Here is a 26678-nt window from a genome sequence, read left to right on the forward strand (position 1 = left end):
ATATTCGTTTTTCTTTAATATGACTTGTTAGATAGCTAGTGAAAAGATCCCCTTTAAAGAGAGGCCTTTGTACTTGAGAAAACTTTGAAATATAATATAACTAAACATAAATGCATTCCTATCTCATGTTTTTTGGAAACATTCCCATGCTCCTTACTATAATTATCAGAAATATTTGTTTGAACACAGGATTTAGTTACCACTATTTCTTTTTAACTTTCCATTATTTTGAAAGCACAGCATTATTACTGTGTTTGTCACTCCCAGTATCAAGTCTCAGGCCCTGATTCTGCAAAAATTATCTGCATACATAAATTTATTCACACCACTAATTTCTCAACAACTTAGAAGAAATACAACATGACGTGTGATAATGTACACAAAAGGGATTGCTGACGACATCTAGTCCTAATGCAATGAGTTGGTATGATATAAATACAGCATTCTTTCCTAAATTCAGGCATAAACCAACTTACTTGATGGAGAAAATAAGCCTCATCATGACCACAGCATATAGCAAAGGAAACCCATCTCTCAGTTTTCTGTGATTCAGAAATGCATTTGGAAGCTCACTATAGGACCCCGTAGGAACCTTGGATTTTTGGGAATGACTATGAGTTTACATTTTTCTGTGATAATGTCCTCGGCAGTATAAAAAGGTCCCCCTAAGAAACCTTGAACTGAAATAATAAAATTTATGGTAGATATCACAGTAAAGAGGAACATACTCCTTTGTATTTATGTTTTAAGGGTTTGACCAGCTAGTCAGTCTGAAACAGACTGATGAGTAAATACTAAGAAGTAAGCAGTCAAGGTGCAACTTCTAAGAAGACAGTACTGGAAAATAAAATTAAGTGAAATAGAATATTAGTGTAATAATAGTCAGGAGAAAATGAGGGGAAAAAAGATAAAGATGGCAAATATTTTGATATCCTCAGGGTTCCTTTTCTCTCGTGGAGTGGCTAAAACATGGCCAGACACTGGCTTTAAAGCCAGTATAAAGGCTTTATGGTAACTGGCATAACCTCAATCTCCCAGAAGAGCATACTTTTAACTATTTTGTATCCCAGTGGTGCAACCTCTCTCCAGGATATCTCCACACATCCACAGGGAAAGAAGGGAGATAAATCAGCACCTAATCAGAGAATTAGGGACTGTCTGTTACATTCTTAGAGGGAGAGAGATTAGATCTTATTCCTGTAAACTTATGCTGGCCATTTTAAGGCCAGGTTGAGGGCACCAAGAGTGACTGCAGGTTCTGAGGCTGTGTGAGGAGGTAGGATTTAATACAATGAAGAGCATCCAAAGTGCGTCTTGAGAAGGAAGGGAACAATTTTGTACAGATTTGCACAACTGCTGACTTTGGCATTTCTTGGAAAGATGAATTAACTCGAATTCAAATTCTGGCTAAAATTACCTTTATAAAAGGACATTGTGGTGACTGAAACACTGTTAGTATAAAAATACACCAAGACCAACTTCTCCCTGTTATTGCAGCTATGACTGTTTATAACCCTGTTTATCTGCTACAAATGCATGACGCCCTCATGTAACTCACATGCAAAAGAAAGCAAAATTTAAACTCTCAAAACATCGATCTTTTCAGTAAATATTCTATGGAGTCACAATTCAGAAATGTGAAGGATTCATTCACACACACATAGGAGAAATAAGGGCTTAGCAGGAATTGTTTTACAGACCTTGTGGACTCCTGTAGAGCTAATAAGTCAAGAAAGACCACTTGAATGGAAACATATGATAATCACATTATTATATTTTTGATACATTGCATAGTGCTTATGTATAAAAATAAAAATACATTTAGAGCTTAGGCTGTCCTTTATTATATCAAATTAAATCGGATTTAATGCCTAGTTGTGTGTCATGCAGATCAGATCCGTTTGTACAAGATTGTACAGTGTGGAGCTGGTTCAATTGAATGAATAGCTTTCTCATTACTTCACTCTATTCTACTGTCTCTTTTCCTGTCCTTTGTAATGTAATGGAGGACAGCTGTGGCAGTGAAGTGAATATTAACTAACCTCAGTGCCGCAGCAGATTGTGACTTAATCCCTGCAAATACCACTAAAATCAAAATTTAATTACCGCCAGCACAGCTCTGTTAATGGCTAAAAAATATTTAACAATTAGTGGTTGGCTTAATTAAGCAAACTGTCTTTGACAAAGCAACCTGAAAAGTTTTTCCCCCATATTTTATCCCTCAGACTAATTAGTCTGATGTAAGCTTACAGCGCTTCATTTACTGTTACTGAATCTGCTATGCTACTGATCCAGTTTCTGGGGCTTAACAGTCTTTAAGGGAGGAGAAATTATTAAAAGAAAAAATAAGGATTCATTGAGCACTACTACCCCTTAAAAATAAAAAAATGGTTTCTAATAAAACAAGAAACTTTATATTGTTTACTGACATTGACTTAGATAGATAAAGTTGTCTTATCTATGATCGTATTATTTACGTGGGTTCAGTATGTGTTGAATAACATGCAACACTATGCCTGTCAGAAGACAATGCCTTGCACACCTATGAAAAGATGATTATATCTAAGCTTAGTGAAATGACTTGGCCTTGAGTGGCCTGATTCAAGTATTTGTTTTAAAAATATCAAATAAAAAGTAAGAACTACAATGTAAAAATATTCACAGCTGACTTTGACAATTAAGGCTTGTTATTTGAGTTAAGATGACATTGCTTTGCTCATATTTGTTTGTGTTATGGTACGAGATCCATTGTTCTTGTTTCTGTGGATTTTATTAAAGTTACACTTCTGAATACCTAAGATTACAGATGGGCTCTGTTTGCTTTCTGAAAATGCAAGCATTGCAAGAAATTCTTTTGAAATGTGGTTTGAATTATAACATTTCCATCTGGTATCCTATAAAAAAGTACTGTTCCACAGTTAAAAGAGCAAGATGCACCACTTCAATATTTGAAATATTTATTTGATGACACTTTTCTCCATACAGTAGTGGCTAGCATAGATTTGTATAACAGTGGTTAATATTTGCCTGAGGATAGTTAAGTACAAACATTCATTTTTACAAGGCAAACTCTTCCTATTCTTTATCTCTATAACCAATGCATACAAAATTAATCCATACATTTATGAAGTGTATAAATATGTTCTGGGGGAGTGAGTATAATCAGCTTAACAGGAAAGGGTAAATTCCTTCAATAAGGACCATTGTCTACACAGTGAACAAATTTTTAAATCTTTTTCATCCTTAAAAATTTACAATTCACACAACCTGAAGCAACACCTGAAAATTCATAGCATTCTGTTTGAATCTACTGCCAAACCTTTCCAAAAAAATTTATCATATATGTATGTATGTCACACTCATATTATTTAGAAAAGTAGGGACTGCAGGTTTACTGCTGAACTAGCTAGATAGTAAGAAAAATGTTCAAGAAATGAGATTGCCTTAATCCAAGTATACAAAACCAAAATACAAAACTGATTAAGAATATTTTAAATCAGAGTGTTTAAATAGAGTGTTTTATACCTTTCACATGCCTGTCTGTCACTTGGATTTACAGGAATAAAGCTAGCTGTTTGCCTTCTTCAAATGATAGGTGCTGTGAAGTATAGCTGAATTATTTGTTTCAATCAAATACTGGTATTTTGTTCCACATGTTTAGGCTTTTTCAATTTTCAGAGAATCATAAGATCATAGAATGATTTGGATTGGAAAAAACCTTAAAGATCATCTAGTTCCAACCCCCTTGCCATAGGCATGGACACCTTCCACTAGATCAGGTTGCTCAGAGCAATGAACACTTTCATGGATGGGGCATCCTCAACTTCTCTTGACAACCTGTTCTGTTGCGTCACCACCCACACAGTAAAGAATTCCATCCTTATATTCAATCTGATATATCTCTCTTTCAGTTTAATACCATTCACCTCTTGTCCTATTACTGCATACACTCATCTTTCTTTTAAACCCCCTTAGGTACTACAAGGCACTACAAGGTCTCCCTGTCCTCTCCTCTGCTCTGCTCTGCTCTGCTCTGCACTGCTCTCCTCTTTTCTCCTCTTGTTGCTGAACAATCCCAACAATCTCTCAACCTGTCTTCAAGCGGAGAGGTGTTCAAGCCTGTGATCATCTTTGTAGTCCTTCTCTGGACTCACTGCAACACGTCCATGTCCTTCTTTTGTTGGGAGTCCCAGAACTGGATGCAGTACTCCAGGTGGGCTCTCATGAGAGTGATGGAGAGAGAGAAAATTACTTCCCTCTACCTGCTGGCCACAATTCTTTTGATGCAGCCCAGGATAAAACTGTCTTTCTCAGCTGTCAGAGCACATTGATGGGTCATGTTGAGTTTCTCATCCACCAACACCCCCATGTCCTTCTTGGCAGAGCTGCTCTTGCCCCACCTTCTGTCCAGCCAATATTTGTACTTCCTTGACCCAAGTGCAGGTCCTTGCACTGGGCCTTGTTGAACTTCGTGAGGTTTACACTGGCCTGTGAACCTCTCAAGCATCCGTTCCCTCCAGTGTCTACACTTTTATTATTGTTAAGCAAATGCTCTTTCATCATAAAATGTAATTTCTCTAGTATATTTACTCATTGAAAAACGTATAAAAATTCTCCTTAATGATACAAGTAATCCACTTGTAATGTTATATTATACATATATTTTCCAAAAGCCATGGGTCTTGGGGGATGTTATGTGTGTGTTTGTTTTTTGTTTGTTTGTTTTTTCTTTGTTTGTTTTGGGAGTTGCATTTGGGTGGTTGGTTGGGTTTGGGCTTTTGTGTGTGTGTGTGTGTGTGTGTGTGTGTGAAAGGCTGAAGCAGTTCTTAATGCTATAATGTACTTAAATGGTCTTTGAATTTTGGTGTACAAAAGCAACATATGTTAAAAACAAGAAAACTTTGATCAAATTTTATTCATGTCAGATGCACTGCCACAGCTCTTACAAGAGCTACTTTCCCTTGTTATCACAAAAAGATCATGGCACAAGCCCTAGGCTTTATCTTCTACTGAGAAGCATACCTGTAAATTTCAGGATTACAGTTTAGAAGGAAGTTAATGAACTAGGATTTTTTTCCCACTTCTCCATCTCTTGAACTGTAACCATTACAAAGCTTACAAAGCTGTGGAAAGTTCGAAACTAAGGAAAAATAAACTTGGTTTTATCTGTGCATACACGTGTTTACATGTGTAAAATGCGTAAAGGTGAAAATCTGTATTCTGCAGTACTCATGGTACTCCTGCTGAATTTAAAGGGAAGTGTACGTATATGTCTTAGGAAAAATGGTCACCTCTTTCTTATGCTTGCTGGGATATTTATTCAAAGTGTAGGTCTAGAAACACAACTTTAGTAAGTTAACATAACTCTGTTTACTCATTATACTAAAATACAAAGCAGTGAAACTCTACTACATTAATATGCTGGAGTACTATCATACAGATGCCCATAAATAGTGCTTTCCTGACCTCCACGGGAAAAGTAGCACCCAGAAAAGCTGGGAAGAAGGAAAGCTTCACAGGGGTTAAACAGTGATGCATTGGGATACACATAGATGGAGTTGTGTAAGGCTTGTGGGGATGCTTTGAGGATGCAGTTGCTTTGATATTCAGGATGTGTCTTTGATCCCTGGTCAAATTTTTAGACTTGTAGTGCCCCAGTTTCTGCTGGGATTGATGTGTATACATTCACAGGTTGTATAACTGCTACTATCTTTTAATCCTCAAACCTTCTTTCAGTACTGTTTCATAAATGGGGAAAGTTGGCCATATAACACTTCAGATTTGAGTTTAAACAAACCCAGACAACTAACCTCCCTCTGTAACATTTCCATTCTCCTATCTTGCACTTCTTCCCCAGCTGAATTACTATCCTAGCTCTTGATAAACTTGTAGGTTGAGGTCTAGTGAAAATGTTGCCACAATATAACAGGAGTTTACCCCTTCTTTATCTTTTCAATTAATGATCAGCTCTAAATCCCACATTCCTTTTCTAACAGCTATGAGGTCTTCCACAACATTACTGTAGTAACAAAACAACCCATCCTAGATCTTTAACAGACATGAAATAAGACAGCAGATCTTGACAAGAATTAGTTAATCTGAGTCTGAGATAAATTTTGTTGCAGATGAATTTTGTTAGTTTTAGTTCTTCTTTTAGTTCTATTTTATTCTTGCTTCTTTGACATTTCCCAGTTGGTCAAGTGAGTCTTCTCCTCATGCATATATATACTAACAAAAGTGCTTTAAGAAAACAACTCTGGATATCTGCAGCTGGAAAATATATCTAAGTAATACTAATTAATAATATTCTGAAATCTACAAAAATCAATGATAGATGTCATTTTTAGTGCATGCTTAGCACAAAGAAAGAGACAAAAGGAAGGTAAAAAATGTTGCAAACCTAAAAAAACCCGAATGTTGACAGACTTCAACTATCTTACAGAAAGGTACGTTGAAAAAATACATATTTACACATTCACTTTGTATCTTTGTCCAATCATGCACTCTACAGATTTAGTAGGAGATTTTGATGACTTATGCAAAACACTATGTAGTAATTAGGAAAGCTTCCAAACCTACTCATCAAATTAATAGGTCTAGGAAACTCATATTGGAATTGGCCTGTATTTACTTGCTGTGATCAGTTTTTGTGAACACAGCAAGCTTTTGCAAGTAGTACAAATAAATTTAAAATATAAAAGATTGAGAATAATGTTACAACAATAGTGTTATAAATCAGAGATACTTGAGTGGGTCATACTGAAAGTTACAGCTTTTTCCATCACTCTTTGTATTTGCAAGTGGAGTCAAAATAATTTTTTGTTCTCAATTGTGGCATGTTTGCAAAAGCCATTGTTCATTAATGTTTTTCTTGTTTTCTAGTGACATTGTTGCTAGTCAAAATTTTGTGCTGAATAAGTGAATCATTATGAATCATTTCTTACATTTTTTTTCTGTCATTAAGGAAAACTCTGACAAATTATATCAGTACAATGCTTACTCTAGCTGATATCATACTTCTAGCCTTTATGACAATAATGTGCTTTACACATTAAGTGGGTTATTCAGAAGATAAGTAGTAGATATTTTATTATATATAAATTATTTTTACTTGTGGTACAGATCAACCTTAAAAAATGTGGACTATATACTAAGTTGTAGAACAAATTATCCATGTGGAAAAATACCATGATCCTTGTGGAAAAAACTTTTGAAGTGAATTCCTTGATAACATCTGAAAACACAGTGAAAATGTAAGTGATAAAACATGTTATTATACTGGTGTTTAGAATGTGTCATGTCCCATCACTATCAAAAATTTCAAGGGTCATAATGTGGCATCTCTGACAAAATCATGGTATCAAAATGTAGATTTTTAACACACTTTACCCTCAGCCAAAATTAACTTGAATGGTTTTAGGATGATGCAGCTTCCTGGGAGGTGTTTCTGAAAGAGGAAAATTAAGGAAATTGAGAGACGTTATAAGTGATTTAAAGCTTATTGTACCTAATTCTCCTTCACCCAATACCAGAAATTATTCAAAAACATACATCAGATTCATATCGTATGAAAAGGGATGGAATGAATAATCCTGGCTAATAGAGCCTGTTCAATTTCTGTTTGAATGAGAACTGCACATTTAAAAAAAAAGAAAAAAAGTCAATTTGGTGTACTCCATTTTTTTCTGAGCCTTTTCTATTCTTCTCTAACTAGAGGTACAGAAAGGTGAATAAGAATATTCCGGTATAACTAGTCATATGAAGTCTATTATCAGAAATCAACAAATCTCCAGGTGTAATTTCCAACATAAAATGTGCAGAAAATTTTGTGTAAATAAAGTATCTAAATTTATAACTTTCCTGTCTTTGGTGCTCTGACAAATTTAGAATTATTGAAAAATAATAATTCAAGGGTCAAAGAAACAACACCCAGTATTGTAATATTTTTCCCTCTATTTTTCCCAGCTGACCAGCTTTTCTATCTGTCATATTTTGTGACACCATTTTTCAGTCACAAATCATCCCATGTTAGTTCTTTCAAAACTAGAGTGAGAGTACAAACTTTACTAGCAAAAATCTATCTGCTTTAGACTTAGCTTGGAGGTGGTCATATTGATATATTCCATTTTTTATTACTATGAAAGTGAATCTAAAATATAACACAGTGAAAGACAGAGCTCTAAATATGGATGTGCACTGATGATGAAACATGTAATTGCACTTTTAATTAAAGATGCTGTAATTTTTAGTTTTCATTCAGAAACTGCATTCACGTCATCCAAATGAAGCATTATATCTATAATAATATCTATAACCACATGTTGCTGTGGTTTAGTCTACTGTATCTGGGATATGATCAGTCTGTTCGTGTAGCTGACTGATCACAGCTACATTTGATGTAGCTGTGGATTTTGCCGTGGAACGATTATGTAGGAAATGGCTGCCTTGAATTTGGGAGACAACCCTTTCTGTTTCCAAGTCACAGAGACCAAGAGAGAAAGAGAGGGAAAGGAAAGAACAAGTTACAAAGATATGTCCATTGCATTTGCACTTCACAGCTCCTGGATGTGGCAAACTGGGCATTAATTATGTAAAGGGGCAGAAGACACTTTAATAAATCAAGGTCTCAGAAGTTTTAGCCTCTGGGCAGTACAGTGCACCTATTCCTCCGCAAATTTCCCAGGCCTAGAACTTTCTAGCTTCAGGCTTTGAATGCATTATACATTGTTCTGACAAATTTCTCTAGCATATTGACATCCAGCAGGCTTCAATGAATGATACATTTTATGAAACCAAGAGACTGACACTGACAAGAAGTATCAGAGTCTATGTGATCATAAGACACAGATACAGGCATCTACCAGTAAGGTCAAAGAAAAGAGTGGCTTGATGTCAATGCTAAGAGCATCATCCAGAAAGATGGACATCTAGACTCTGTAAATATCAAGCTATACTCATCACTAAGATGCATTCATGACTAGGGAGTAATTTGAATGCTGTGCAGTTGCTCTCCACACTAAAAAACTCAACAGCAGAGGTAAGAAATAAACCAAAGTCAGTAGGAATACTATTAAGAAGTAATAAAGGTTATGAGGAATTTGGATTTGGATCACAAAAAATATGAATCCAATCTAAATACAGTCTGTATTTCCCGTGGGAAGAACAATTATTTCCTTGTATGTTGTTCTAACTGCCTTTTGTCAAGCTATTTTATCAGGTTTTTCCATTCTGAATTGATGGTCTGAACACTTTCAGATTCTTTTCAGTACCAGCCATGTAGTCCAAGACTCAGCTATTCAGTCCATCACATAACAACCACTGAAGTATGAATTGGATAGTGCCCCCACTTTAGGAGATACCCTTAAGGCCATACAGCAGGTGAAAATTGGCAAGGCAGTTGGGGTTGATGGAATTCCATCTGAAGTGTGGAAACATGGGGGTCAAACACTCCATGCCAAATTTCACGAGTTTGTGGTGCACTGCTGGAAATTAGGCAAACTACCATCAGACCTTCGTGAGGCAGTCATCATCACTTTGTATAAGAAGAAAGAAGATAAATCTGACTGCTCAAATTACTGTGGTATTACTCTGCTCTTCACTGCTGGCAAAATCCTGGCAAGAATACTCTTGAACAGACTAATATCCATTATAGCAGAAGGAATTCTACCTGAAAGCCAATGTGTTTTCAGAGCCAGCAGGAGCACCATAGACATGGTGTTTGTTCTCAGACAACTGCAAGAGAAGTGTAGGGAAAGGTCTCTAAGCAGAGAGCATTGACCTCACCAAGGCTTTTGATACTGTGAGCAGAAAAGGTCTGTGGCAGATTTTGGAACATTTAGGATGTCCCCCCAAGTTCCTTAAAATGATCATCTCACTCCATGAGGATCAGCATGGACCAGTCAGATATGGCAATGAACTTTCTGAGTCCTTTCTAATAAAGAATGGTGTGAAACAAGGCTGTGTTCTTGCACCAACTCTATTCACAGTCTTTTTCAGCATGATGCTCCAAAGGGCCACGGCAGGCCTCGATGATCAGGACGGTATCTATATTCGATACCGTACTGATGGAAACCTATTCAACCTAAGGTGACTGAAGGCCCACACCAAGACCTTAAACCATCTTGTCCAGGAGCTGCTTTATGCTGATGATGCCGCCCTTGTTGCCCACACAGAAGCAGCCCTGCAGCGTTTAACATCCTGCTTTGCAGATGCTGCTGAGCTCTTTGGGCTGGAAGTTAGTTTAAAGAAAACAGAAGTTCTCTATCAACCTGCACCTCAGGAATTCTTCCATCATCCCCATATCACCACTGACAAATCAGAGCTCAAATCAGTCCAGCAGTTTAATTACCTAGGTAGCCTCATCTCCTCGGATGGTAAGACTGACAGGGAGATAGACAACAGGTTAGCAAAGACATATAGTGCTTTTGGAAAACTCTGTAAAAAAGTTTGGTGAAATAAACACTTGAAGAAAAGTACCAAGATCAGTGTTTACAGAGCCATAGTGCTGTCTACTCTCTTATATGGATCTGAATCATGGGTCATCTACCGCCACCACCTGCATCTCCTAGAACGCTTCCATCAACGCTGTCTCTGTACAATACTAAACATCCACTGGTCAGATTATGTGACCAATACATCTGTTCTAGAACAAGTAGCAGTCACAAGTATTGAGGCCATGTTGCTGAGAACACAGCTGCGCTGGGTAGGGTACATCTCAAGGATGAAGGACCACCACCTCCCTAAGATCTTGCTTTATGGTGAACTTGCCACGGGTTGCCGCATGAGAGGAGCCCTGAAGAGAAGATACAAGGACTCCCTGAAACAACATCTCAGCCTTGGCCATATTGATCAACATAACTGATCTACTCTGACCTCCAATCAGGAGGTCTGGAGACACACCATCTATAACGCTGCTGATGCTTTTGAGAACGCACGCAGGATCACTCTTGAGGAGAAAAGGCAATGCAGAAAGAATCGTGCCTTGCAGAATTTATCACCTAAGGAGTCTTTCTGCTGTGCCTTTTGGAACCGGACTTGTCTATCTCGTATTGGCCTTTTTAGCCACCAGCACACTTGTAACAAACATGGGTAGAGCCCTTCCCAAATCTTCGTTCGCGAAGCCCAGCCATGATTTATCAGGTTTTGCATTGACTGTGCTTTGCTAAGGTGCAATCAGTTGCAGAGTATGGAAATATAGTGCTGGATGTGTGCCTTATGAAATGCTTCATAAGCACTGAATCCAGTGGTCTGCAGCCACCTTCCTGAAATGCCCTAAGAATGTACATCTTGCTCTCCACATGCAAAGGCTTTTCTTAACATGCTATTTAGATCCTAAAAAGCAATAAACAAAAAACCTACAAAAGATCAACACCAAGAATGACCAGAATGCCTGGCAAATGAAATGAGAAAATAGCATTTTCCTAGGTCCCCAGAATAACCAAGAGACCACCAAATAAAATTCCTATGTGAGGAAGAAACTGGGTGAAGCACTGTGTTTCAAAGAAAGCTGGAGAAATCTCAAAAGTTCAAACCAATTCTAATGAGAAACAATTCTGTCTTATCTCGAAGTCTTCTTTAAACTCAGAGATTTCTATCACTCTTAGGAACACCAGTACACTGTCCCTGTGCAAGATTAATTTGTGATGCAAAAGAGCAAAAACATATCTTCCTGGAAAAAAAACTCCGTATTGTGAAACGTGAGCTAGAGAGGGAGGAGACAGAGATAGCGAAAGAGAAAATTATAGTGAGAAAATACATTTTTTTTTTTGCTGCCACAGAGAACAGGAAAAATCCATAAATAAATCCCAAAGACAATAATCTGTGATGAAGTTTCATTTTGAAATGCTTTAGGGAGACCAGCAAATCTGTCCATACAGTGGCAGATAAGTGCCAAAAAATCCTCAGAGGGATTTAACTGCCTTCTAGTACCCTCAGGACTTCCAGTTGCAACATGGAAAGGATGAGGAGCATCTCTGCTGTATGTACCAGTCACACATCTATTATGTTGATATTGTAGAGCGACTAAAATGGTTTTAGGCACTTAGGTTGAAGGATCCGATTTTTAAGCTGTACCACAAGACAACTGAAAGATCTTCAGTTTTATGGCATAGATTAATTTTCATGCAACTTTCATAGTCTGGAATAGTCTTGAAACTATTATGGTTCCAATTTCCTATGGTAAAGGAAAGTAAACATGGTTACTTACTGAATATTTTCATTTCCAGCTTAAACATAGTTATGGAAAATTCGTAACCCTTTATCTTACATTTGAGCTATCTTCTTGTTGAAACTGCTCAAAAATACACAGAACAAATATACGTTATTCCCCACCTCCAGTTTCTGGTTTTTTATGTTGGGTATAACAACATGTTTTTATTCTTCCATTCTCAACACACTCAAAACTTTTTTAATATTTTAGACCTTTGTGTTTCTCTTTAAATCCTTTGAATACAAGTGACTAGAACCATATACAACAGTACAATGAGACTTTACTTTGCAGACTGGTAGTGGTACATAGCTGCATTTGTTTAAAACACTTATTATTTTTTTTGCACTATTTTTTTTCATAGCTGCATGAATATGACAACTATTAGTCATCCCATTATCAGTATGCTTATAGTTCATCATCACTGGAATTGATCAGGACTTCTTCAACAATAATGTTGAACAATCTTGTTATTAGTGCCTGAGTGTGTGAGTTTGTATTTTGTGCTCTGAAATTTTGATTCCTTTTCTATTCCTTGTCTACACAGTCATCGTGTACTTCTTGTATATTTTCCTCAGTAATAGTAGCACTAGGCTACCACATGCCTGCACTTTTCACGCTGAGATTTCCAGCCAGTTTTTTGCTTTTTAAGTGAAGTATTTGTTGAGGATTTCTGTGTGAGTAGTAGAGCTGAGAGCCTGACACAAGTGCTGCTCCCTGCTGCCTAAGCATGGGAGATGTGACCTACTGCCAGGTCTGCCCCACTACTGTGGCCAGAAGTGCATGTACCCCCACCCATGTAACTGTGGGTATGAGAAACACCTGTAAAATATTGCTTTCATATATGAAAGGGTCTAAACTTAGGTATTTTTTTGTAGTGAGCACAGTTCATAATAGAGTGAGTAGGCAGAGATACTTCTGACTTGAGTCCTGCAGTTGAAGGGACACGTGTGAGCAAGGGAATGTGAATGATAGAATCGTTGAATCGTTAAGGTGTTTTTGTAAAAGACCTTTAGGATCATCAATCCAATCATCAGCCTAGTACAACCATCATGTTCAAGGTCTTCAAGTGCCATACCCACACATATTTTGAACACCTCCAGGTGACTCCACCACTTCACTGGACAGTCTGTTCCAGTGCTTTACAACCCTGAGAAAATCTTCCTTATATCTAATCTAAACCTCCCTCGATGCAATTTGAGGACATTTCCTCTTGTCCTGTCACTTGCTGCTTGGGAGAAGAGGCTGATCCCCACTTCACTGCAACCTCCTTTCAAGTAGTTACAGAGAGTGAAAACATCTCCCCTGAGCCTCCTTTTCTGCAGGCTAAACAATGCCAGCTCCCTTAGTCGCTCCTCTTAAGACTTGTGCTCCAACCCCTTAACCAGCTTTGTTGCTCTTCTCTGGAATATCAGTTGGACAGATCTGAGGTCATTAAATGTCCTCTGAACAGGACCGCAGTGTCTGGAGAGAAAGGCTATCAGACAAACAAGTTTTCTTATTTGCTGCCCTCACCTCCTGTACCCCCTTTCAGAGGTGATCCGTACCTTTATTTCTCTGCCAGTAATGTGGCAGTCAGGATGCACCATCTATCTATCTATCTATTTCACCGACATATCTTTGAAATCTATTTAGTCTGAAATAACCATACAAAGCAGAATATTCAGAATATTTTAAAGAAAATTCCAAGACACCAAGCAGATGATTCTCCCTTAAGTATATGCTGTTGCAGTTTCCTTTTTAGTTCCTTCCCCCCCTCATCATTTCCATCTTAACAGCCATTATCTCCATCTTACGTGATGATTTAATATAGGACACTGTAGGAAACACTTTACGTAAAATAGATTAGGTCTACTGTATTAACCTTGTCAAAGAAATCAGTTAACTTATATAAAAAAATATTAACTCGGTCTCACATAATCTTCCTCTGATAAAACTACACTGGATTTTATTATTTTCATTTTCTTTCATGCCCTTGACTCCGCTTTTCTACAAAAATTTTTTTTAAGGCTTTACACAGTACTGAATAAAAGTTTCTGCAAAAGAAAGAACATTGCTCTTGTCCACATACCACCTTGACCACTCTTAGCTGAAATGCAGGTACTATTTTGCCATTGTTCCCTTCTCACTTTTACCAATAGATTTCACTTCTTGGTAAGGCAAAATTGTACTTTTTGCAATTTTTACTAATGCTTTCAATATTTTACAGCAACTTCTCTCCCTCATCCCTAACCCTTCCTCAATGCCTCTTCACGATGCAGTTTGAATCTGCATGTTAGATGTTGCAAAACTCTCATTTTGCCATTTTCTGTACCAATTTCTACCACAAAATCCATCGTTCACCAACTGAAAGTGCCTATTGTTTAGTGAGAAGCACACAATGCTATAAGAGATTCTCTTATCCAGAGTGAATCACCAGATGAAATCTAGCAAAATTTATCTGTCAGATTTTCACAAAAAATCAAAGCCAAGCTTTTGCAAGACTGAAATATCAGTGAGTCTCACAAGCCAAAACCCAGCAATAGCAAACTTTACAGCACTGATTATGCATTTACCAGTTAAAAAATTTCTGTCTTGAACAACCTCTTTCAGACATCTGTGTTATGCCACTTTTTGACCTGCTGCTTACCTCATAAACACAACGTGAAACTTTTGTCCAGTTTTACTAAAAGGTTGTGATACGCACTTCACAGCTGCAACATAACATAATTATTAGAAATTATATGTGCCAGACTGATTCCCAGTGTGAATCAGTAGATAAAATGAAAAGAGTACTTACATATATTCTTGACTGATACTTTATAAGGCATTATCTGCTTTGAAGCTAAAAATCCCTCAACTTTCAGTCTAGTAGAAAGGATATACAAAGCCAAAATGTGATCCTGCAGATCTTTTAAATGAAACAACTGCTATCAATAAAAATGTTTTAAATGTGTTATTATATGTATTTATTTTCTACATGATTTCTAATCTATGTCTGTAACAAGAAATTATTGCACTTGAAAAGAAGTTTGATCCATGTGTAAGATGCAACATTCAGGAAATAAAGATAATATATTTGGCTGGTCTTTCCAAACAAAGGCACAAAATAGAGTGTTTTAGAAATATAAATATCTGGAAATCCATCTAAAACTAGCTTTTATGGAGGATTTTTTCACCATTACTTTTAGCCAATTTATAACTTATTTATATAGAGTTTTTTATTCCATGAATCTTCAAGTGTCATTATCATATTTACAACTCCTAAAAGATCACATATGTGTTGTAGATCAATCCTAAAATAGTGTGACACATCCTTAACATTTCCCTATATACAGTATTATTTTCACTTTCTTACGAACTCTGCAAGAATAAATATTTTTTGAATCGAAGTTTCAGTCCTTTCTTCCTAATTTTCACTAGACTATCTTGGATGAATGAAGAGGACTGAGAATGGCTCACTCATTGCTGAACCGTACTAATGAAAGGTTACGCATGTTCATTTCCCTCACAGCTGGAGTGAGAGTACAGACTTCCAACATGACTGGTTTCTAAAACAGAGAGTCAAAAATGATTAGAACTTGTATTTCTCAGAGTGTGCCAAAATGCATTAGGCTGTACTTCCTGCAATTGTGGACCAGGGATTGGCATACAAGAGAAAGAATTTTCAGTGCTCCCTGTTGATCACGAAGTCCAAAGGGGAGGACCCAGATAGAGGAGTGGTGCAAAGAGCAAATGGTGGATTCTCCTTAGATAACATTCTGACAGCCATTGTCTGATCAGAGATCAGATTAAAAAGGTACAATACATTTCACGTTGAAAGATTGTGAGCTGAACAGTTCAGTCACATTAAATCTCTCATGTGCAAACTGAGGTCAAAAAGAATAAAAAAAACAAAGAATAAAAAAAAATAATTATAGAAACTATATACCCAGAAAACAAACAAACAAACAAACAACAACAACAACAAAAAACAAACCAAAAAAACCTCAAAAAAACCCAAACAGGAATAGGACAGAATTGAAAGGCAGTGTAGATCAGAATTATCACCTGCATAGTGACCATGGCTTGGACAGAGGTTAGTGACCTGCATAGATAGCTGGTTGCTGGGAGCACTAGCAATATTGTCATTACCAAAACAGGCACAAAGTGTGCTTTTTCCTGCACTCTCATTGATGATGAGCCCTTGGATGTGCACATTTAGCTTTATCCCAATAAAACAGTGAACATTTCTCAACTGCAAACAAATGAAATTTACTTGTGTTTACTGTTGCCTGGAAATTGTGTTTAGAACTGATTGGAAACATCAAGAATTCGAAAAAGTGGATGGCTGCAGTTAAAGCTCAGGCAGGTTTCTGATTGTTTCGTGAAGGGCTACTGGGAAGACTGAATGTCCAATATCCCCTGGTAGGCCCATTCAAGCCAGTATTACTAGCTTTTGTGTCTTGGAGTAGAGAGGCAAATGTCCCACTTCAGAGAAGAAACAAGCAAGTTATTGGCTTACGGCTCGTGTGGGTACATGAAGGCACACATAACAGAGCTGCAAGATTTTATAGCACTGCACTGTCTAGTTCTGCTCACACCTGTTCATGGGCTCTAACATGGACACAGACAGATTTGATCAGCAGACATTGGAGTCTCCCAGTGGAGCTTTGGGCTTTCTGAACATTCACAAAAAAAGTGTTGAGGACACATCCTCTATGTACTTACTAGTTTTGCTTTTAAATTGTCTTGAAGTACTAAATGAATACCACAAAAAAGAAATTACTGAGATGATCTGGTGTAGAAGTCAAGGAGAAAAAGGACATAAAGGGAAATTTCTGATGAGGTCATTCTGCTAACCCGAACAGCATAACAAACAGTGTTAAAAAATGTACATCAGTGCTTGCCCATAGTAAAGGGGGCTGGAAGGAGCATCATCTGGTCTGCACCCAAGAAAACAGCAAAAAATTAGCACAGCCTGGAGAAGTCCGAAGCCAACATCAATTATTGTACACTGATCCTCTGCCTATTGCTTATCTTTTTACACTGCTGGGGAAAAGGTGAATTGAGATCTGTTGCTCTGTCATGGCACCACTGAAGTATTTTATGACCAATGTAACATTGTGTAGGGCTTTAAGAAAGGACATGCACTAACTTTGCTGGACTGGACCTCGCTCATAGCACTGTAAGAAGCATAAAGCATATTTTACTAGAAAGTATGCAAGATTAAAAAACTATTTCCTTCAGTTCATTTTAAGAAAGTCAGACTTTTAATTTATTACATATTCTTTATATATTTACAATATAGACATATCTGTTGCAGTGAAGGCTCTAAATGCAAATACACCACTCAGTTGTCTTAAACATAATTTCTAAAATCTTTCCCAGGAGATAGTTGTAGTATAAACTGATCAAGAGAGAAAAAAAAGAGGTTTCCCAGAAGGCCTGATGACAGAAGAGCATAGCAACAGCTGTAAAAAGTCTTTGTCAGGGCTTTCCCTTCAACAGCGTCACACTTCAGTAAAGGAAAGAGGAACAAAAACAAACCTTGCAAAGGCTAAGAAGTGTTAATCTCACATAACATTAAAAAATGTCATGAAGAGCATGGAGCAAGCAGTGTTTACTCAGAGCAATTAGAAAGACCAGGGCTGGTGAAATCTCAGAAATGCATTAGCTTGTAAAGTTTAAACGACTAGAAATGACGTTGTAGGTCTTGCTTCTGTGGAAAAAGGGGAAAAAGCCGGGGAAAGCTAAGTTCTCATTAAGTTCAAACTATTTACCTAGTTGCCAAAAGCGCACAGTACTCAGAAATTGTACTTATTGGGGATTTACCTGCCACTGACTTCATTGACTACGGAGGCTAAGGGAACACAACAGACAAATTTTTCAAATGAATAAATAAAGGATAAATTAACATTGTTTCACCCTCTAAAGAAATACAGAAGATGTGATATGACAAAAACAAGTAAAATAGACATTAATTAAGTATTTATTTCTTCCCTTTGAATGTTTTAATATCTCTTCCTCTTTCTGGTGATCTATCTTTCTCTAAACACTTTCTACATTGGTAAGGAAGTTGAGCACATGTCAAGAACATGTTGTGATTCCCTAGAGGGGAATGGTTTCTAGATTTGGCTATGAAAATTTTCTTTAATTTCTCATTTCAGAGTAATCAAGCAAACACTACCTAGTGGTCCAAAGAATTTAATTATTTAATTATTTGAGAAGTGCTTTTCCTGGAAAGCAAAGAGTTTTCTGGGTTGGTTGGTTTGGTTTGGTTTGGGGGTTTGTTTGTTTTTGTTGTTGTTGTTGTTTTGGTTTGGTTTTTTTTTTTTAAAAAGAGCTTTATGTTTAAAGAGAAAGAAGACTGACATAGTTAGAAAGCACTGTCCAGTGAAGATACAGAAATTATGTTACTGATGAACATACCTAGTCATATGTGTTCACCATGAGAATATATAGCAGATAATGAAAGGCAAATGTTTTGAACAGCAATTCTAAATGTATTGTCAAAAGACAGCTCAAACATGAAGCCTAGAAACACTAAGATTAGACAGTTTTTCCAGTGCTAAACAATCTGTTGGGGAAGTCTGAAAAAGAAATCCTTGTGTTCTATCTCCAGTTGGATCCTGAAGTTCAACTCCTTCGTTTATTTCTCAGCTTCTTCTGAGGTCAGCATTTAGGGTCTTCTTTCCAACATTTCCCAAATACAAGTGCCTCAATATCATATGATTTATTTCCAGCTAAAACTGCCCACGTGACCCACAAAAATAAAATATATGAACAGAGGTAGAAAACAAGCAGTGCACTCTAACTAACTAGAACTAACTTAGAAACCCTTCCCAGAAAATCTTACTAACCCAAGGTTAGTAATGGGAATCTGAATTAAACAAAATGATCTCCCCTCACATACTGTCTTTAAAAAGTTTCTAGCCATCAGTCTGTCTTTCTTTCTTTTTCTGTCAGGCTCTAGGATTTATGTTTGCCAAGATAAGCCATTTTAATTTAGCAGAAAACCTTGAGTTTTCTCAACTTTTCCAAGGCAAAACAAAGCCAAAACTTTTCTGTAGATGTAAACTTATTATTATTTTATTCCTGTCAATGGATCTAAAGTAGTGAGATTAATACTATTTAAAAAAATCCAACTATTAATAGAAAATCTGCAATGAAAATCTCTCTTGATTATTTCTAAGTGACTGGGTTTGTGTTCTCCACAGACATTTTAGTACAACAGAACAAATGTCCTGCAGTCACATATGCTGAAACAGAATAGCTTAAGCAGCTATTGTTGAATATTTATGGAGGGAATTTTCAAATGAGTAGTGATAAGTTTTACACAAAACAGGTTGCTAAGAATTTAATATAGTAAGGGAGCATAACAATATAAGCAATTGTTTGTGTTTTAAATACTGAAATAATCCATACAAACATTAGTATTTTCATTTAAGAGCTAGTGAGCAACCTATTTCCAAAACCAGGATTTTGTAGAACATCAAATAATTTCAAACACAGTGATATGTCTTAAAAATTAGTAAGAATACTCAGTAAAGTCCAAAGAGAGACAAGAACTGTAAGAATACTGAGTGTTCTGAATAAACAGAAATGTCCACAGGTTGTTTGAAAACAGCTCTTTGGTCAGAAGAAGATAACCTGGGCTTTAGACTGTTTTCATTCCATAGTTATGTTAATAATATTGGTGTAATATACCAAGCAGTATATTCCAAACTGAAGCCCATTTCTCAAAGAGAGTTCAATCAGGAAGCATTTATCATTGCACAGCAGGTTCATTAACAAACTGGCTTACTCTAAGGACTGATTATCCAAAGAAAAAGGATACAAAAGTCAAGGTCATGCGCTTGGTGATAATAAGAATTTCTGTGACATGTTGTGGGTTCATCAGGCTTAAACATATGAAGAAACAAAAATATTTAAGTATTTATTTTAAAAGAGAATGACTACAAACTACTAATATAAACTGTGAAACAAAAGCAATTAAACCTAGTGTATTTCAAAACATATTGCTGTAAAGGAAATATTAGCCTGCAAAGCAATGGTGAGATCTTATCTGGAAAACAGTTCTGAACTCATATTCCCAGAAGATAAGTTTAGACAAAATGAATGTAGTCTTCTAGGATGGACTTTAAAATAGAATTTTCTTTGTGGACAATATAAAAAAGACAGTTTATCTAACATGAGAATGCTAAAAAGCAATTGGCTTCCTCACCCTAAGAAATGAAGACTGTATTCTGTAAACACACTAGATATAATACACATCAAACACCACCAAAAGTCCTACACAGGTTAAAATAGAATTAAATTGACATAACTTGATGATCTCAGAGGGCTTTTCCAGCCTGGTTGATTCTATGATTCTAGAATTCTATGATTCTATGATAAGCAATTTAGGAAATCATACAATGCTAACTGTACAGCAATCCCTTTCCAAAGGAGCACTCCCAAACAGTAGTTGGGATGAAAACAAATAAAACAGCTAACTTAAAGTGATGCTCAATTGGTTTATGAAAGGTGTTATTGAGCGTGGTTTCCAGCAGTATTAGGATGACAGCCAATAGTGAGGAACTCCCTGTGTGCTGCCGTAAATTCCCCAGGTTTTCTTTTTTCATGTGCTTTTGTGTTAAACAAAGAAGACATATTCACGTCCACATATATTTTTTCTAATTCATCTTGCAAAGTGAATGTTTGTAAAGCCCATATTTGCAGTAGGATAATAAAATCTGCACATCTTCATGAAGGGACTGCATGTAGGGCTGCATAGTACTTCAAGCGTTAAGTTAGTCTTGATTTCGTCAGCTTAATTTTTAGTTCCTGTGTTCCTTTTATATCAAAGCAAATATGGGTGCCACTGCCTTTCAGAATTGCGTGTTTCATTATTTCTAATTAGAGAGTTTCTTTACTTTCATGCCTGCCCATAACTTGTATTACTGTTAATGGGAATTCTGTTTGTGCACTGATCTGAGAACAGACCTCTCAGATATCATGCAAATAGCTTTACAGATGACTGGCCATTGCTGACCAACTGAGTAAACTGATAGCCTCATGCACTACTTATCAGAAGTTGTATTTAGACTAGAAAAATTTTTTTATGAGTTCTGAAGGTCAGAGTAAGGGGAAATAAACAATTTAAATTAGGATACTAGCACCATAATAGCATTAATTCAGGTCATCCTAAGCTAATGATTGCACTTAGACCCCTGAAAGTTGTTTGAGTCACACGGCTCACACATCCTGGATAACACAGAAAGTGGGATTCACTCCCAAACAGAATTTAGCTGTCTACCGTAGGTTAGCTAACCTTGTTCCATACCAAAGAGGAAAAGCACGGGGAATAAACCTCCTACCTTCTCTGGGAAATATTTCTCTCTTTTTTTCAATAATTGGATGACCAGTCGAGAATGTCATTCTTTTAATGACTCAAATCACGAGCTGAAAAAAATATAGAGTGTGGGACACTTTAAGGGAATCCTTGAGTGCAAAATAGCTCTCTCTTTTGTAGAAAATGACTGAAAAAGTGTCAAAAAGTCTCATCATTCTTGTTTCTGATTTAAATTATATTAAAAAAATGCACCTAATGCATTTCTAATCAAACAGGTGATTTCTGAAATAGAAAGTGTTGATCAGAAGACAGGTGATTAATGGAGGAATACAGTGTCTAAACTGGAAAGAATAATTTGAAGAAACTGTTGCTATTCTAAAGGCATGTGGTTTATGTAGTATTAGCACAAATATTTATAACTATGGTACTAGAAATCAGTAATTTCTGTGGAAATAATCTAGATTTCCCTGCAGTCACCTCACATGATTTTTCAATAATAAACTGCCATGCTCCTTTTCACAGGCAGAGTGGAAGCAGTCCCACAGCAGGACATAATTTTATTTTCTAACAGTGTTACTATTTTTTTATTTTGCAGATAGGACACAGAAGCAAATTGAGAAGCAGTGATGGGAATGCTGTTTAAAAATCCCAAACAACAAACCTCTAAGCTTGTGATCTGACTGCCCTAAAAGCTCATCATTGCAAGCTTGAATACACACAAAAGGCTTAGAGCGAAATGTGAGCCTACAAAATGCATGGAAGAAAACAAACTTTGCTGACCTCGAATGTGGGAAATACTAGCTGTCTCATGCTGTTGAAATTATAAAGAGAACCAATACTAAACCTCTGATGTGGCCAGGATACTGGAGCTGAATTTTCAATTTGATCCGTTGTCTGAAGTAAAAGCAATAAATGAGCAATTACAAAAAGAACAATAGATTAACACACAGGGGAAATGGTTGCACAGTAATTAAATTTCATTCCTGAAAAGCATAAGTACTTGCATATATGATACAAAAATTAATTCCTTTTTCATTCTATTATGACGGCCCCTATTGTTTTATGATGCTTTTACTTCTCTCACCTTTCCTTTTTGACTATGAGAAAACTAAAACCTGACATCTTCATTAAATAAGACCATTATAATAAAAGCTCAAATATTTTAAGCCATTGTAAAAATCCCAAAATAAACAGAGTGATTATATGAAAACAGCCTCAGTGGCAATTAAGTTTACATTAGAGGTCCAAATAAAATGGGGATAAAAATATATGTGTGATACAAATATACCTAACTTCAAAAAAATTGCTGTGCAGATGTATTTTGTAGCACAGAGTTACCTCTGTTTGTAAATAATTTTCTTTCCCTTCCTGAGTTTGAATAGTATAATGTTCACACTGAGCAGAATCAGGGGACAGGTCTACTTGCACATGTATATATACGTGCGTACACATTATGATTTTATCTCCCAAGTGTAATTCAATGAGATTTACTTCCATTTGTATGTGAACCTTTTTCTCTCTTGTTCTCTTTCTTTCAATCACACAAAGAAATGAAGCCCCAGTGAACTTAGTCACCAGGTGGCTTTTGCTTTATTTAGTGGCAACAGCCACAGAGCTGTATTTGGTTGGGTTTTCTCAAATTCTGCTCTTGTTAACACCTGTCAAACACACAAAAAAATGAAAGGATACCTTTAATTTCTCTCAGTAGGAAAGGGATGTGCAAAAACCAGAATATTTCTAACTAGACAGTAACAGGTACAGTGCAAAACATGTTTACAACACTTGAAAATATCTGAAAATGAAAGGACTCCAGCTGAAATATTATCTCTTCTCTGGGTCTTTTGGTGCATAATTGTCAATATGCTAGTGGGAAGAAGTAGTATTATCCAACTGGGTTCTGTTTACAACGAGACAACGAGATAACACATGTTTACAAAAGACAGAGAGCTTGTTTTTGGAGAAAAGAATGTCATTCCATTGCCACTAAAGCAGAGTGGTGTGTACAGTTAGTAAATCTTTTCTTAGTTGCAAAATTACTGTCCAATTGCTAAGGCTATAAACTACATCAGCACAAGTCACTGTCATTAATTTGATGGGTGAAGGAAGGATTTTCAAACAGCAGGCTTCTCATTTTAGTTTTTATTTTAATCAGCTAAATAATGAGAGGGGGGTAGAGTTCCTTAACCAGGCCAAGGGAAGAAGAAAGCAGAATCATCTTAAAACACCAATCCTGGATTTAATAGCCTACAACAAAACACTAAGCAGGTCAGCTTCATGGTTCAGCAATTCCTAAAAGCCCTGTCTACTTCTCAACAGCTTATCGGCGGCCAGTGTGTAAGATCTCCCAATGAGATCTGATTTACAGCACTAAAGGGTTTTGCTGCAAAAATGAAGGGCAAGAATGGTAGCCTGTTTTCTTGTACATGCTGTCTGTGCACACAGACACATTAAAAAAAAACCCCAAACCCTCAGAAACCAATTTGGCCCTCACGATAAGGATCTCTTGCATTTTTCATTGACATAAACAGGTCACAAAGCCTGGAAAAGCTTATGTAGAATTCAGCAACAATCTGGTTTGTTTTTTCTGGGTCAAAGTCAGAGTTTATCTTGTTAAGCTATCTAATTGATCACAGCCCATGTGATACAACAGGACTAAGTGCATTAAATGAGGAGGCACTGAGAAGTGGGGGATGCATTTATTTCCGTATGCTGCTTGGAGGGTACTGCTTCCTGGAAATACCTAAATTAGCTTTGAAATAGCTATTTTTGTGGCTGAAGAAAAACATGTCTTACTTCTATAATACATTTTCTTTAAACACACGCTGTCCAAAGCTACTTTAGTATATTGTGATTGTGAGATGAAATACAATAAGCAAGATGAACATATCCTGATCTCCATTCGTCTGTGGTAAATCCAAAATAATTTTATTGTTGCCAGATGAACAATGGCAGATTTTCATTGAGGTAACCAAGATCAAAAGCAGACTCCAAATGTCAAGTGAGTTAAAACCACAAACAGCATGATTTAAGCCACGGTTGCACAAACCAGGCCATATGCAGTTCTCAGTAAAGTGAATTATATATAATAACACTTATAGTTTCCTAGTACTATTGGATTTGCCTTTTTACATAAATGCTTAAGTTATGATAAAAAACAGAGCTGTGTCAGTTCTTTTCAGTCTCAGCACAGTTGCTATTAGCATAAGAAATGCTGCTTATGGCAGAGGCAGCCGTGCTTGAAATTTCTGAATTAATGGATTGGATTTCCTCTTGAGACAAACCATCAGCCTTGCAGTAATGGAAATAGATATAGTTGGTAAAACAAATAAAAAGCTGGCATGCAGATAAAATGGGTTTCAGTTTAAAATAGTAATGTTGTAATTGAAGTGAACAATTACAGGGTTGCTCCTAGGCACAAAAGAAATACCATGAAAATGAAGTAATGTTTTTGTTAAGTATAGACATTTCATGAAAATGTAGAGCTGCAGATGTCATTATCTGGAAAAAGGAAAACTATAGTTATTCTCCTTAGCTGAGATTCTCTGATAATATTTTTCTAATTTTAATAATAATTACTAACATTAAATCTGAATTTTACATGAGTGAAGGGGAAAAAAAGGGAGAGCAAAAGCTATACAACTGGTATTAATTCAAAAGGGGTTGCTTGCCTTTCTAGGGATTTTGGCTATCAGGGGTCAAAAATCTGCAGTAAGACTTTTTTGGGGGTGGGGGAGGGGATACAATTTTCTGTTGGTAGAAGAAAGAAAGCTTTCTTGTCTGCATCCTTTGTCATGGCTGTAACATTGGAAAGCCCCAGCAGAAAGGGAGGACGGCTGGCCATGCTGGTTAATCACCAACTGGAAACTACAAGGTTCCCCTAGGGGAACAGGGGAGTAGCATACTCAGCATCAGATCTCTTTACCAAAGACATTTTCTCTAACTGGGTCGCTGTTCTGGCTGGCTTTCAGCTATATACACTGCTGGGGAAAAGCAGGGACTTTCAGCGTACGAGAGTCTTTCATGTTAACATGTAAAAGTAAAAGTAATGAAGCACACCAAAAACCACCAATGTAAGTGTCACCTCAAATCTGAGAGTGCATTCATTAACTACACTGCAACAAAATCCTCTGCTGTGTCCTATATTGCTTCTTGCTTTTTATGCGTGACAGAAAATGTTCTCCTCACAATTGTTTGTACAGATCTATTAATTAACAGATCACTATTACCGACTTGACAGTCAGTAGAGCATAAGAGCTCTTCTTGCAATGAGTAAGCCACAGGACCCTACATGGCACAGAAAATGCTGTCCATTCATTACATTTTCATTACAATTCTATCACCAAAAGTTTGTCTTTACACCACTGTGCTGCTAGATGCAAGACATGGCTGATGCTCCACAGCTATGCCATCAGTGCATGGTTAATATTACAGTACTGGCATGGTTAATATTTCTGTACTGGCTTTGTGATCCCAGGAGCAAGTTTTTAGGTGTTTATGTTTCCTGTCCTGTTTTCAGGGATAACCGTGGTGAGGCGTAAGGTGCTGGTGGGTAGGAACCACTTGGGCTATAGTTCAGGCACCTGGGATCTGACAGGCAGCCTCCTGCAGGTGTGGGTCACTCGCCAGAGGATGAAGCTGTGTCTTCTCGAGGCGTCTTTCATGAGGAGAGTCTAGATGCCATGATTAGTTAGTATTTGTTATTTAATTATAAGAGCTTCCAGTGTCCTGCATGGTACTTCAAACACTCTGGTAAATCTTCCACATTAAAGTAATTTTCTACTGTAACTGCTGTATCAGGCAAGGTTTAATAGTAGTATATTTACATATGTCACTCTAAAGTGCTCACACTAAAATTTTACTGCTTTCTTCACAGTTTTGCACTTACACCCACATAGTATAGGTGGATTTCTGAATTATCAAGTGTTTCTTTGCCATAAGAAGACATTTTTTGAAACAAATTAATGACAAATGCATAATGATTTAAACGTATATAGTATTTTATGTAGTGTTTTAAAAGCTCTTCTGAAAAGTTTTAAACAAGATTATGTGCACCCATGGAATACAGTATGCACTTAATCTGCAGAGGAAATAAATTTCTGACATAAAGATTTAAATCTTTATTTTTCTCCCTTGACGTGGTGACTGGTGACACATAAATGTACTTTTTTTTTCCCTTTG

The sequence above is a fragment of the Chiroxiphia lanceolata genome, chromosome Z (assembly GCF_009829145.1).
Source record: "Chiroxiphia lanceolata isolate bChiLan1 chromosome Z, bChiLan1.pri, whole genome shotgun sequence".
Taxonomy (NCBI): Eukaryota; Metazoa; Chordata; class Aves; order Passeriformes; family Pipridae; genus Chiroxiphia; species Chiroxiphia lanceolata.